The sequence below is a fragment of the Mirounga leonina genome, unplaced genomic scaffold (genome assembly GCF_011800145.1).
Source record: "Mirounga leonina isolate KUSES-001 unplaced genomic scaffold, KU_Mleo_1.0 Mir_127, whole genome shotgun sequence".
Lineage (NCBI taxonomy): Eukaryota > Metazoa > Chordata > Mammalia > Carnivora > Phocidae > Mirounga > Mirounga leonina.
The window spans coordinates 46,685,702-46,700,076 of NW_023270316.1; positions in this window are offsets into that span (position 1 = coordinate 46,685,702).

Sequence of the window (14,375 nt, forward strand, 5' to 3'; positions counted from 1 at the left end):
TCAGATAAAGACAATTATCATATAGTTTCACTCATATGTGGAATATAAGAAACAGTGCAGAGGATTATAGGGAAAGGGAGGGAAAACTGAATGGGAAATCATCAGAGAGGGAGACAAACCATGAGAGACTCTTAACTATAGGAAACAAACTGAGGGTTGCTGGAGGGGATGGGGTAATTGGGTGATGGACATTAAGGAGGGCATGTGATGTGATGAGCACTGGGTGTTATATGCAACTGATAAATTATTGAACACTCCATCTGAAACTAATTATGTACTATATGTTGGCTAATTGAATTTAAATAATTTTAAAAAGTGTCTTTCTTGGTTTGCCTCTCTTTTTTCCCTTTGCTCATTTGTTTTGTGTCTCAGGTTACACATATGAGAGAAATCATATGGCATTTGTCTTTCTCTGACTGACTTATTTCACTTAGCATAATATAGCATAATATAGTCTAGCTCCATCCACGTTGTTGCAAATGGCAAGATTTCATTTTTTTGATGGCTGAGTAATATTCTATTGTTTATATATAGCACATCTTCCTTATCCATTCTTCAGTCAGTGAACACTTGGGTTGTTTCCCTAATTTGGCTATTGTAGATACATGGTGCATGTATCCCTTTGAATTAGTATTTTTGTATTCTTTGAGTAAATACTTAGTAGTGCAATTGCTGAATCATAGGGTAGTTCTATTTTTAGCTTTTTGAGGAATCTCCGCACTGTTTCCCAGAGTGTCTGCCCCAGTTTGTAATCCCACCAAAATTGCAAGAGGTTTTCCTTTTCTCTACATCCTTGCCAACACCTGTTGTGTCTTGTGTTATTGATTTTAGCTATTCTGACAGGTGTGAAGTGATATCTCATTGTAGTTTTGGGTTGTATTTCTCTGATGATCATTGATGTTGAGCACCTTTTCATGTGTCTTTTGGCTATCTGTATATCTTTGGAAAAATGTCTATTCATGTCTTCTGTCCATTTTTAAATTGGATTATTCCTTTTTGGGGTGTTGAATTTTATAAGCTCTTTATATATTTTGGATAGATTAGTCTTTAATTTTATAAAACTCCTTATATACTGGTGAAAATCATGATTTGATAGAACAAATACCAAATGTTTACAGAGAAGGAAACAGACAGTGATCTATATGTCCATTTACTTACCTTTCTGTCTATTTCATATAGATCTAAGCTTATAATGTTCTTCATAATAGAAAAGTTACAGAAATGCAGAAAAGAAGGAAGGAAGGAGGTAAATATAAAATATAAATTATCAAATTTAGTTCCATGTGGCTAGTGTGGGCACGGAGGTCATATTAAAAAAAAAAATCTGACATCTCTAAAATAACATACCACACAGACCGAGCAATTTAACTATCAACTCTCAGGTTTTCTGTAACAGGCAGAGGAAGAGATTTTATGAAATTCCATGTTAATATTGTCCTATCCAAGCTCACACCCACAGAAACATATGTGCATGTACTTAAGATATCATCAAATACAAGATAAGTGATCCAGTATGATGTAGTGATTCACATAAACCTTGAATATGGCCAACACAAAAACATCATTGCCAGTGTTTAACTGACCTACAATATAGACTTGTCCTTACTGAAGTCTATTGCTTTGATCCCTTGGGTTAGTTATTCGTTTGTAAAGTTGAATTCATTAAAAAAATTGTGAAATTATTTGCTGCTGAAACATTTTCTAATTTAGTACTACTCTTGTATATGTATATACTACTATTGTATAAAATATATGTGCAAACCTTGTAGAACTTCAATAATAATATATGATAATTTTTCCAATATGGTAATTTATAATAAATAACTTTTCTAAGCAAAATACATATACCTTTAATGAACACACATATACATATAAATACATAATATATCATTTAGAAAGATTATTAACAACTGGTAGTTGACACCAATCTTTGCAGATGTTACTGGGATGAGTGGACAAGTGAGATTTTATTTGTGGTCAATTTTACATATGTAAACACATAGCAAATATATGTATAATAGAAAAATACAGAATTTGTTACTCGTGTAAGAACAGAACGTAGTATGACTAGGTGTCAGGTGGTACATTTCCCAAAGCAAGGTGCCAGACCACTTCTGCAGAATTTGCACAGTTTGAAACCAAAACATGTTCTGTCGGTATTATCCCTTCACCTACCTCTCCCTTACAAGGGACTTGTTGACATACTGTGTATTCTGTATCTTCCACCACATGACCACAGAGGAGGGGGTTACTACCTGCTCAACTTCAATCATATGAGGAAGTCTTGGAAATAAATATTCAAAGAGCTTAGTTTTAAACTCCTACTTTTGAAGGACACAAGGAATGCCTTGATTCATGCCTGAAAAGTCTAAATGTGAGACATTCTGACTGGCCAGTTCAGATAGCACAATGGGAAGTGACTGCTATTGGAATGGCCTGTAAGCCCAGGGTTTGATGGCCAATGGATGTGTGAGGTTCTCTAAACCAGCTTTGGGCCTAATGGAAGAGAAGTGCTTTGAGAGGAACAATATCTGAGAGGCTTTCTGGAAAGTTCAGATGATCTCAACAGAGATTCAGACATCAGAAACTAGGGCTAAGAGAGACTTCTTTAATATTAGGAATTTCCACTTGTTCTTGAGAGATGTCAAGGAATAAGAACATCCTAAAAACCTACAGAAATACCCATGAGAGAAAGAACCGTATGTGAATGAATCTCCCCACAATGAACAATATAGCCAGATTAAACCCATATTAATGAGGTAAACTCTTCCTTTTATTTACCTCTCCAGACTCTCCATGTTTCAAATGTATGGGTGCTTAAAACAGCATCAAGGAGGTAATGGAGTGAGAATGAGAGAAGGGGGGGCACCTGGGTGGCTCAGTCGATTAAGCGTCTGCCTTCAGCTCAGGTCATGATCCCAGAGTCCTGGGATCAAGCCCCATGTCAGGCTCCCAGCTCAGCAGGAAGCCTGCTTCTCCCTCTCCCCGCCCTGCCAATGCTCTCTCTCTCTCTCAAAAAAAAAAAAAAAAAAAAAAAGAATGAGAGAAGAAATCAAACATATGCTACTTTCCCAGGGCAGGTTTCTCAGCCTAATCTGAAGGGGACAAAAATAAATTATGTGGGACTTTAGAACTTCGATATTATATTGGTTTAAATTTTTATATGTGCCAAATATAAATTATTCTTTTATTGTCTGTGACTAAAACAGCTATGAAATTTGTCTAAGATTTTATTCCACTATGGTAAAATTGAGTCCACAGAATAAATTGAATGGGTTATGGGTAAGAAATAATAAAATGCTTTCTGCCTCCATTCTTCAGTGCAGTTTATTCAATAAAGTTGTTACATGTAATTAAAAATTTAGGAAAAATAGGATAAAAATATTTCCTATGTTTTCTAGGGAAATAACAATGAGGTCAGTACTTTATTATGTAATCTGAACCTTAAGATAAAGCAGAGTAAAAAGCAAAATAAAGAGGCAGTGGATCAGGATAACACAGAATTGTACCCAAATCCCAGTTTTAAAATAATGCAATTTTCTAAGGTATAGGCTGATTACCTAGTCTGAAACAGTTTAGTTGTACTAAATAATATTAGCTAGTCAAATTATTTAGCTATGAAATCCAGCTCATTCATCTAGATGACTTGTTTTAAATGTTACTATTGTGAGTAGAGTTTTGTAATGGAAAACTCCCAAAGTAAACAAAGACTTATTTTTTATATTTGTTCAATATTTTACATAAATGGTCTAAAAATATTGATAACTTGGCATATTCTTATTATGTTTGCTAAATATTTCAACCCCCTAAGATTTCTAAGTTCTCTTTTCAGATAAGTAAAAACATTTTAGAAACAACATGTTTTATGAGTATTTAACCAGAGCCTTCAGACATATTCATTTACTTTTTAAAAACAAGTATCTATGAACATTTCAACTAACAATGCATTTAAAGCTAGATTTCAGTAATGCAGTTATATGCACTGACTTTTAAACTATGAGAATTTCCTGAAAATTTTTGCCTAACATTGGTTGTTAAAAATAATAGAATTTTATGTAGCCCACACTAAGGGTCAGGGAATTTATGCCCCTCCTGTTTGAGAAGAGTGTATCTGCATACATTTTTTGGAGTTCTTTTGTGCAACAAATTTACCTATTCTCCTCATTCATTTATTATTCAATCCCTTATTTGTATCAGTATGGACTCACTGATATTTATTTTATATAGTGGATTATACTTCAGCACCACTTCATTAACATTCTTGTTGAAGTCATTCCAGCTTTGGCCATTCGGAGCCCTTGCAGTTAGGTCCTGTGTGTCCCTTTGGCTTTCCCCATCTTTGTGTTTTTATTTATTTTTTTAATTTATTTGGTTTTACTTGCTCATTGTAAATTCATTCCAAGGGAACAGTGAAGAAGGAGGAGAAAAAGAGTAACTTTACAATCAAGAAATCTGACAAACACTACCTCAAGTCAGGTGATCAAGGTCAGCATCAACAGTGATGTCATGTTGATACTATGTACTCTTGAAAGTATTTGATGAGAATAGCACTTCACATCTCAGGTCTTGCTCCACTAAATCCATAATCCAAATCTAATCATGAGAAAATCAGACAAACCCCACTGAGAAGCATTTTGCAAAATAACTGATAATTACTCCTCAAACTGTCAAGGTCATCAAAAACAAGGGAAATCTAAGGAACTATCACAGCCAAGAGGAGTTTATGAACATATGGAAACTAATGGTAATGTGGTATCCTGGATGGGACCCTGAAACACAAAAAGAAAATTAAATAAAAATTAAGGAAAACCAAATAAAGTCTGGGCTTAGTTAATAATAATAACAAATCAATATCGATTCATTAATTGTGACCAATGTAATGTTAAGATGTTAATAATAGGGGAAATTAGATTTGGGATATATGATAATTTTGTCCACACAACTTTTTGTAAATATAAAACTATCTAAAATTAAAAGGTTATTTAAAAGAGAAAATAACCTTTTAAAAATATTTATATAATTAAATTATATTTATATAGTTAGGAGAATTAATAGTCATGTAGGATGTGAATATCTAAGTAAATTAAAAGAAAATGGAATAGAAACTTTTTGTCAAATTTAGACTTTGCTTTGCTATTAATATTTACTTTTAAATAAGGACTCAATTCTTTAAACTCTTTCAATCCATAGATAAATTAATAATTCTAAAGATAGAATAGCTAGAATAATATAATGTGTGTAAATATTGTTTAAATCACAATAAACCTATTTATCTTAAAATCCATCATCAAAAACAAAATTTAGAAGAAAGAAACCCTCTACGTACATTGAAGTGTTTTTAATAGATGTCTTTCTAAAAATAGAATGCATATATCTACATTTTTTCCCTACATTTCCTATCTTAATTGTCCATCACATGCTGTGGTTATGGCTGTGGAGACACATTTAAATCTGTAGTGCATAACACGATATGGTTGAGCCCGAGGATTCTCATTCTAACCAGGGGAACAACCACAGTCCAATTAAATTGAAATCTCTTTGCATTCATACGTTTTAAAAGCTTTTCAAGTTATTCTAAATTTCAGCCAGGGTTGAGAAACATTGCAACCCACAGATATTCTTATGTGAGCAGCAGAATATACCTCTACATACGGTTGTTGTCAGGCATTCAGAGGCACACAAACCAGATTCCATATTGAGGAGCTCATGTGAACTTTTGCTCCCATGCAGAATATAAACTTCCCTTTTGTTGTGTTTCTTCATCACTGGCTATCTTGTTATCTACCATAGCTCACAATGATTGTATTTTTTATAATCTCCATTACTCACCAATATCAGTGCAGTTTTAAAGACACTATTCTAATTTGATCTCACAGATAACTTCTGTCACTGTCTTCTCGTGTATTCTTCAAGGCTTCTGCCACTTGCTGTCTACTTAGTTTTGTTCATGAGGCTTTTCTTCTTTCTACTTTCTTGTGTCTCCTGTCTCTTGTCAAACCACACAAAATACATTCAAAACACTGATCTTATTATAGGCATCATCAGCCAAATAAATAAACCATTAACTTGTACTGAATGACCCAAACATTGGATTGACATTGAGTTCTTGCAGCCTTCAACTGAAATCACATGATTATTTCTATGCTGCTGGTAGCTTGAAGATCAGATCCTCCCTCCCCTTTTTATTGTTACTGCTGTTGTTATGCCTAATGTTGGAGCCATTTGAGTTAGTACCAGAATGTTCCTTAAAAACTTGGGTCCTACTTGGTTCCTGGTATAAGATAAGAGAGACTGACCTAGTTCACAGAATCTTATCAGGTTAATTTGATATTGTGGTATCTTCTGAATTTTTGCTTAAAACTATACATTTTGTACATGTACATGATTTTTGTAAGTAATTGGAAATATAATAGCAAATTCATTCCTTATCACATCCCAATCCTATGGCAACACAGGCACTGTTCACGAGGGCTAGAAAGATTAGTGGTCACCTCCATTAGGTCTGAAAGATCATAACTTCTTTGAATTTGTGGTTTGTGCCTACTGTACTGAAAGAATTCAGATAGATTCAGATTTATATGACATCTTAGCAGTAGATGAATATCAATAACATAAATTCTTCATATAAACTAAGAAGAAAGACAAATTAAAGGCAAAGGTACTGCAGATTATCTCCTTTTTGAAGAGGTAAAGAAATGTGGAGTACTAAAGTATATAACCATCCCCCAATTTGTATAGCAGAGGTAAAAATACTAAATAAAGAGATTCCAGTGCAAATCTCACGTTTTATGTGGTGGATTCCAAAATATGATACTTCCCTCAGCTTTGTTCTGTCTTCTCAATAGTGATAATTATAGAGAAAGTCTGTTTAAAATACATTCCTGAATGTATGTGTGTCCATAACAATGATAGATTTTGTCTTTATACATTAAATTTATCAAATACTTTTTAAGAAGTCTCATTAAAAAGGATGTAACTTATCCGTGGATCATTGTATAATTCTGCAGAGTAAACTATACATGCTTGATCAAGGATGCATGATGTGTAAGGAATGAGAGTGCATTTCTTAGTCCTACTTTATGGAGTGTAACAACTATACTTGATCAGTTTATCTATAATTTAAATTTAGTCTTGCACTGAATTATTACATACTGAAGACTTATGCAGAATAATGTATATTAAAAGTTTAGGTCATCTTGGGGTGCCTGGGTGGCTCAGTCGTTGAAGCATCCGACTCTTGGTTTTGGCTCAGGTCATGATCTCATGGTCGTGAATAAAAATATTCACAGGCTCCATGCTCAGTAGGGAGTCTGCTTGAGGTTCTTTCTCTCCCTCTCCTTCTGCTCCTCACCCTGCTCACGTGCCCTCTTTCTCTCTCAAATAAAGAAATAAGTAGAATCTTAAGAAAAAAAAGTTTAGGTCATCTTCTCATATTTAGCACTTGTCACACTGACTATGAAACTTTCAACATCTTCGTGGCATGCAATAATGAGATCCATCAGATCAGAAGAATGTCATTTTAGAATCAGAAGTTACTGTAAGCAACATCTAGTCAATTTATTGCTAAGGAAACTCTAAGATTTTGCCCAAGTTCATGTATATGGAATAGTTAAGATCACAAATATTCTTTGTTCTCAATTGCTTATGAACAAATACTCCTTTACACTTCTTTCTATTCTGATAAGGCCTTTGCTACTGTCATTTTATCACATCTCTGACCATCAAAAATTTATTCAAGCAAGAGATTGAGATTTATTTGAAGTGCTTATAAAAGTCCTCTCTATGGAAACCTCTCCTATATCTGAAGAAAGTTGTCATCTTTAGTGTTTTCATTCAAGGCTAAGTAATTCTAATGTCATCGACTATTTTTTTAAGATGGTATTTTTCTGGTTCTTCAAAGGTTGTCAGTGTCCCTTTCTCTCTGGAGAATTTTCTCTTATTGGCCTCCCTGTCTCCTACCTTAATTTTTCATCTCGGAAGCACATCAAATTATCTAATAAAAGCTTTTAAACAGATTACAATAGCGAACTAAAAATGCTAAAATCACCAGCCATCATTTTGTTATTATCATAACCTTTGTGTTTATTGTTATTCAGCATTTATGCATCACCTTGATTTTCTCAGAATGTTTATAATCATCATTTTCTAGCTATCTGCAGCTAATATGCAGAATCTATAATTGCTAATGAACGAACATGATAATAATTCATGAACTGTCTGTTCCTCTTATTTCTTAAATAACATGTTTTCTATCTAAACTAGATTCTTCTCATATGCAGTTACTAGCAAATCCCATGGGACGAAAATTTGATACATAATTTGTATCCTATGTAATTTCTTTACATATATAAACTTGCCAAGCATCTGAACTCACATAAAGATAACATTTTTCTGGGCACCTGGGTGGCTCAGTCATTGGGTGTCTGCCTTTGGCTCAGGTCATGATCCCAGGGTCCTGGGATGGAGTCCTGCATCAGGCTCTCTGCTCAGTGGGATGCCTGCTTCTCCCTCTTCCACTCCCCCTGCTTGTGTTCCCTCTCTCACTGTCTCACTGTCTTTCTGTCAAAATAAATAAAATCTTAAAAAAAAAAAAGATAACATTTTTCTTCAGCAGGTGAGATTTTTGCATTCTTTTTTTTTTCTTTTTAGATTCTTCTTGTTTTTAGCATTACTTTAATTGGCTCTTTACTGTTCTTCATAATGACAGATAGAATATTAAGTTACAAAACATTTTAAGTCATAAAATTGGGTTTGAAAGAATCTAAATGCAAAATTAAACAGTAAAGAGATTAATATAGGCACTTAAAATGTAGAAGAAAGATTTTGCTTACTACACTCTGAAGCATAGCAGTATTAACAATAATATGTTTAATATTAATCTATGTTTACTTATCTACATCAAGCCTGTTTTATTGCTGATGGCCTAGGGTAAATCTTTTTCAAGGCGATATTACCACTTAATAGTTACATAAAAAGAAAAGCATCTATGTATAAACCCAGAGGTGATAGGGTTTTATCAATCACTACTTAGGCATTGGTGCTTATTTGTTCATATCCTTTTCAACATACTCTTGTTTCACATCTATATATGTTGACTATACACAAAAATAACAAAGAATCATATTGTAATAAGAAAGCTAGTTTGAAGGATTGACACTAATAATTTCTGTGATACTGTATCTCTATGATCATCAGTTTCTCTTATGTAATGTGAAAACTGGAATTTTGATCTCTTAGCCCCATTAGAACTTATATTTATAATGCTATGAAGTTATATGTGCTTTTCTTTCACATTCTTTGAGAATGATACCTCAGGTGTCTTATTTTATTGTTTCTCTTTCTTAAGGCTTTTGCCCATACACAGAAGACATAATAGTTTTTCCAATAATCTTGGACATTTCTACCACGGACTTTTTTTTTTTAATTTTCCCCTTAAAAAAACAGATGATGGACATACTGAAAGAATGTACCTGTTGATACTAAAGTAATACTATACCTTTACAACATTGACTTACCTATTCATGTTTTCCTAGCAAGTTTGTCCTACAGCCTTACATTGAAAGGGTCTAGAAAAGTAATGAGTGACTAAAGAAATTGGTACAGCTCTAATGCTGATTTAGGAAAACAGACTACTGAGATTATGCCTTACAGTTGGGGAAATTCAAAATACTTAAAATAGGAAGGACAAAATAGAATTTAAAAAAAAATGGACAAGAGAGATGATATTTGTTACTCTTCCTAAAGACAAAGAAAGGATTATGAACTGGAACAAAACAGTTGGGTGTGTAACCCGTACCAAAACACAATAGGTTACTTTTTTTTTTTTTTCCTACATGAGAAATATATTTCTCCACAGCAATATAAAGATGCAGGAAATCTAGGAGGGAAAATTAGTATTTAAATAGTAGCTGTCATCCAAGACTATCAGAGCACACCATAATTCCTTAAAGTTTTTTTTATTATATTTAAAGTTACAACAATATTTTATTGCTTAAAATGAAGCTTTTAAAAACCCGTCTCTCACAATAGAACTGAGAAGGAAATAATCGAATATGATTTCATCCACCTTCCAGACCAGAAAGTTGGAGACATGGTAAAGTTATCCAATCCAACCTGGAGGAACTCTGAGTTGGTCCTGTTCTGTTTATCACTTTTATCTGTAACTAGAATGAAGGAAAATGCAGAATCAAGGAAACCAAGAGTGGCTAGCAAATTTTAAAATTCTACAAAAAAGAGAGGCATAGTTTATGTTGTAAGATAGCAAAATGTTTAATAGGCATATATGTGAATTCATTGAAAGCACACACAAAGAGATGCACACACATACACACACTTGTTTAGTTTGGAATATAGTGTACTTGTATTGATGTCACAAACATAAAAAAAGAACATGGGAGTTTTAGTTGATTAAATGTCAGTAAACCATTAAAATGTGAAGAGTTGAGGTTAAAAGGGCTCTAGTGTGAAAGAGAATAAAGGATTAAATCATACTTCTGAGTAGAATTTGGGAGGCTTGAGCACAATATTAGAAAGGAAGTTCAAGGAGTGAAACTTTTCCGGCAGTGTATAAAGCTTTCCACATTGTTCTCTGCATTACTAGCAGAACAATAGAGAAGGTAGAGTGCTCAAAGAACATAGGTCAAGATGCTAAGAGAGATTTGTGTAGTGAGTACTGGTTGGGATACATGATTTCTAAATTTTGTTCCTATTCTAAGATTCTATTATGATATTTTCTACTAATTTATTACTAGGATCTGAAAGTTTTTTCTAAGTACACATATGAATCTCTGATAAGTATAAAAGTCCACTATATTTTATCCAATTACATTTAGTACAACATTTGTATGTTGAACACCAATTAGTACCAGGAGCTGTGTTTGATACTGAAAATGCAAAGGTAAATGAAGCAAGCTCTGCCCTAGTGCAGTTTATAATATAATGCAAAACACAAACACGTGATCTGATCACTATATGTGCTACATGATATAGTAAATGCAATGGGATGTTATACAAAAACAAAAGAGGATGCCATGAAAGCAGTGCTTAGAGGGAAATTTAAAGCAGTGAATGCATATACTAGAAAAAAAAAAGGAAATTCTACAATCGATTTTCTAAGCTTCTACCTTAGGAAACTATAAAAAGAAGAGAAATTATATTCAAAATAAGAAGAAAAGAAAGAATAAAATTAGAGCAGGAATCAGTGAAATTGAAAATAAGAAATATAAAGAGAAAATCAACCAAACCAACGGATCAATGAAATCAATAAGCCTCTATCAGGCTAACTAAGAATAAAAGAGATAACTACAAATTACTAGTATCAGAAATAAAAAAGTGGACATCACTATAGGTCCCATGTACGTTTAAAGGATAAATAAGGAATACTGTGAACAAGTCTGCCCACAAATTTGATAGTCTAGATGAAACAGACCAATTCTTTGAAATACACAATCTGCCAAAAACACACAAGAAGAAATAGATGCTATAAATAATCATATGTCTATTAAATAAATTGAATCAACCATTAATAAACTTCCAAAACAGACAGCACTGGGTTCAGATGGGTTCCTCCATAAATTTTATCAAACAATTAGGGAAGGAATTACACTAATTCTCTACAATCTCCTTCAGAAGATAATAGAAGAAATACTTCCTAACTTATTCTCTGAGACCAGCATTGTTCCAATACCCAAATGAGACAAAGACATAACAAGAAAAGAAAACTATATATCAACATGTCTCATAAATATAGATGCAAAAGTCCTCAACAAAATAGCAAATTAAAACCGACAATGCATAAAAAGAATTAAACACTATGACCAAGTGGAATTGATCCCAGTTGTGCAAGGCTGTTTCAACATTCAAAAATAAATTAAGGTAGCCCATCACATCAAAAGGCTAAAGAAGAACAATTATATGATCATATAAATAGAAACAGAAAAAAACATTTGACAAAATCCAATATCCAATATCATTATAAACTAGGAGATAGAGGGGGATAGTCTTAATTTGATAAAGAATAAAATAATATCTGTAAAAACCCTATAGCTAATATCATACAACATAGTGAGACACCTCTAGTCACTAACAACAGATACAAGGCAAAGGTGCCACCTCTCACCAGTATTTTTTAACATCACACTTGAAGTCCTAGCTAATGCAATAAGGCAGGAAAAATAAATAAAAGATACATTGATTAGGAAGGAAGAAATAAAACTCTTTGTTCTCAGATAACATAACCATCAATGTAGAAAATCCAAAAACTGCTCTAAAAAATAAAGTCTATTGGAAAAAAGAGAGGAGGTTGGTATTGAATTTATTATTGAGAATATATGTATATATTCTCAATATATATTCTATTTATTTATTCTTGGAAAAATCTTAGAAAAACGTTTCCAAGAATGAATCCCAAGTTAAAACCAAACTCTGACTATATTTACACATGCAGGTTTATCTCACCTGGACAACTTAGCTGACTTTGAAATTTCTTTGGAGAATAATATTTTTTTTCTTTTATAGAAATTGAGAAGGATAATTTCCTTTTGTCTTTTTAGAGATGACTCTGTGTGTGTGAGTGTGTGTGTGTGGGTGTTTTATAGGCAATTTGTGTTAGATGTTAAATAAAAATGTCTATTTCCATAAGTGGACATTTGTGAGGAATATTCTGAATCTAATTGATATAAAATTCTATATTTTAATACTCAGCAGATTTATTACTTCTTCACAATGTATTTATAGTTACCAAGAATAATTCACAGTAGCTAGCTTATATATATAATATTATATATATATATATATAATATATAATATTTCTTAGACCATAAACCTAGGCATTACTCTTGAATTGTCTCATTCTCTACCCTGTATCCAGTTGATCACAGACTCATTCCAAGTTTTCCTCTACGTATGACTTAGGAGTGCCTGGGTGGCTCAGTTGGTTAGTGTTGGTTTTGGCACAGGTCATGATCTCAGGGTGCTGGGATCTAGCCCCGCATCAGGCTCTGTGTTCAGCTCGGAGTCTGCTTAAGTTTCTCTCCTCCTGCCCCTCCCTACCTCTCTAAAATAAGTAAATAAATCTTACAAAAAATAAAATATAACTCAAATCCACTCTTTTTCCTTATTCTCCACTGTCCTTTCCCAAAGATACACATCATTTACCTCTCTCCCATACTACTTTAATATTACTAATATATATGCTTTTTTTTTCACTCTCCAATCCATTTATTACAGAGCATAAGGAATTATCTTCAACAACAACAAAATCTCTTCATTCTACCCCACTGCTTAAAAATTTCAGTGGCTCCTCATTGCTTTTGGGAAAATATCTAAACTGCATGTTACAGATTAAATGGCTTTGTGTCCTTATCTTCTTAGATTGGCCCACTTCTCTAAGTCCCTTCCTTTTAAGAATTTGTTTATTTAGGTACTCTTTCTGTTTCCAACAGCCTACTCTACATCTTTCCTTTCACTAAAAAAAAAAAATGAAACCACTTATCACTTGTGTGACACATACTCATCTTTCAGATTGGAGCTTAGATGTCATCTTGTGTGTCTATCCATGACCCCTAAAATCTGCACTGTCCTTGTTATAACACCTATCACATTGTGTTTAATCTCTTGCTAACTTTTCTGTATCACTTATTATACTGTAAACTCAAATAGGGAAGAAATTTTGTAACTAGTGTTCAGTGCAGCATTATACACAGGAAAGACACTAAATAAGTTTATTGTAAGAAAGAAAAAAAAGAGAGAAAATTCATCTTTACATTATTAACAGTTTGGATGAAATAACCTAATAAGCCACATTGTCAGGGCTTTTTCATTTCAAATCCAAGCTTGCTTCTCAGAAATCTCAGCCTACCTAATAATAATATCCTTAATGGTTTATTTTAAGAAATTCTTGTCTATATCTGGTGTGGAGATCTGTTTATCAGCTAAGACTTTCTGGGTCAATTTAATCTTGGTATTTTTATTTTATTTTATTTTTTTAGGGTATAAATAAGCCCATTAGCTCTTCAGCTAGATTTGTCTTATAGAGAATACAGTTAAATTCAATGCCTGGAGTTTCTTTCCACATGTGGATCTTTCTTTTCATTCCCTCTTTCAGGAGAGGTTGAACTTCAGTTTTGAGATTACTAAATATGATTAAGTCAATATTTGCCTTTTTCATATATGTAAAAGAGACCTGCACTTCATTTTACTATTGTATATAATAATACATGCACATAATATTATATGTAATATTTACAGACTTTCTGAGCCATATACATTCTCTCCAGGCATGATGACATATAAATATAATTTCTGTTGTTCCTGGCAGATTGAGACCTGAACATTTAGAAAGTCTGAGATTCTGATTCTGCTGTGTTTCTACACCA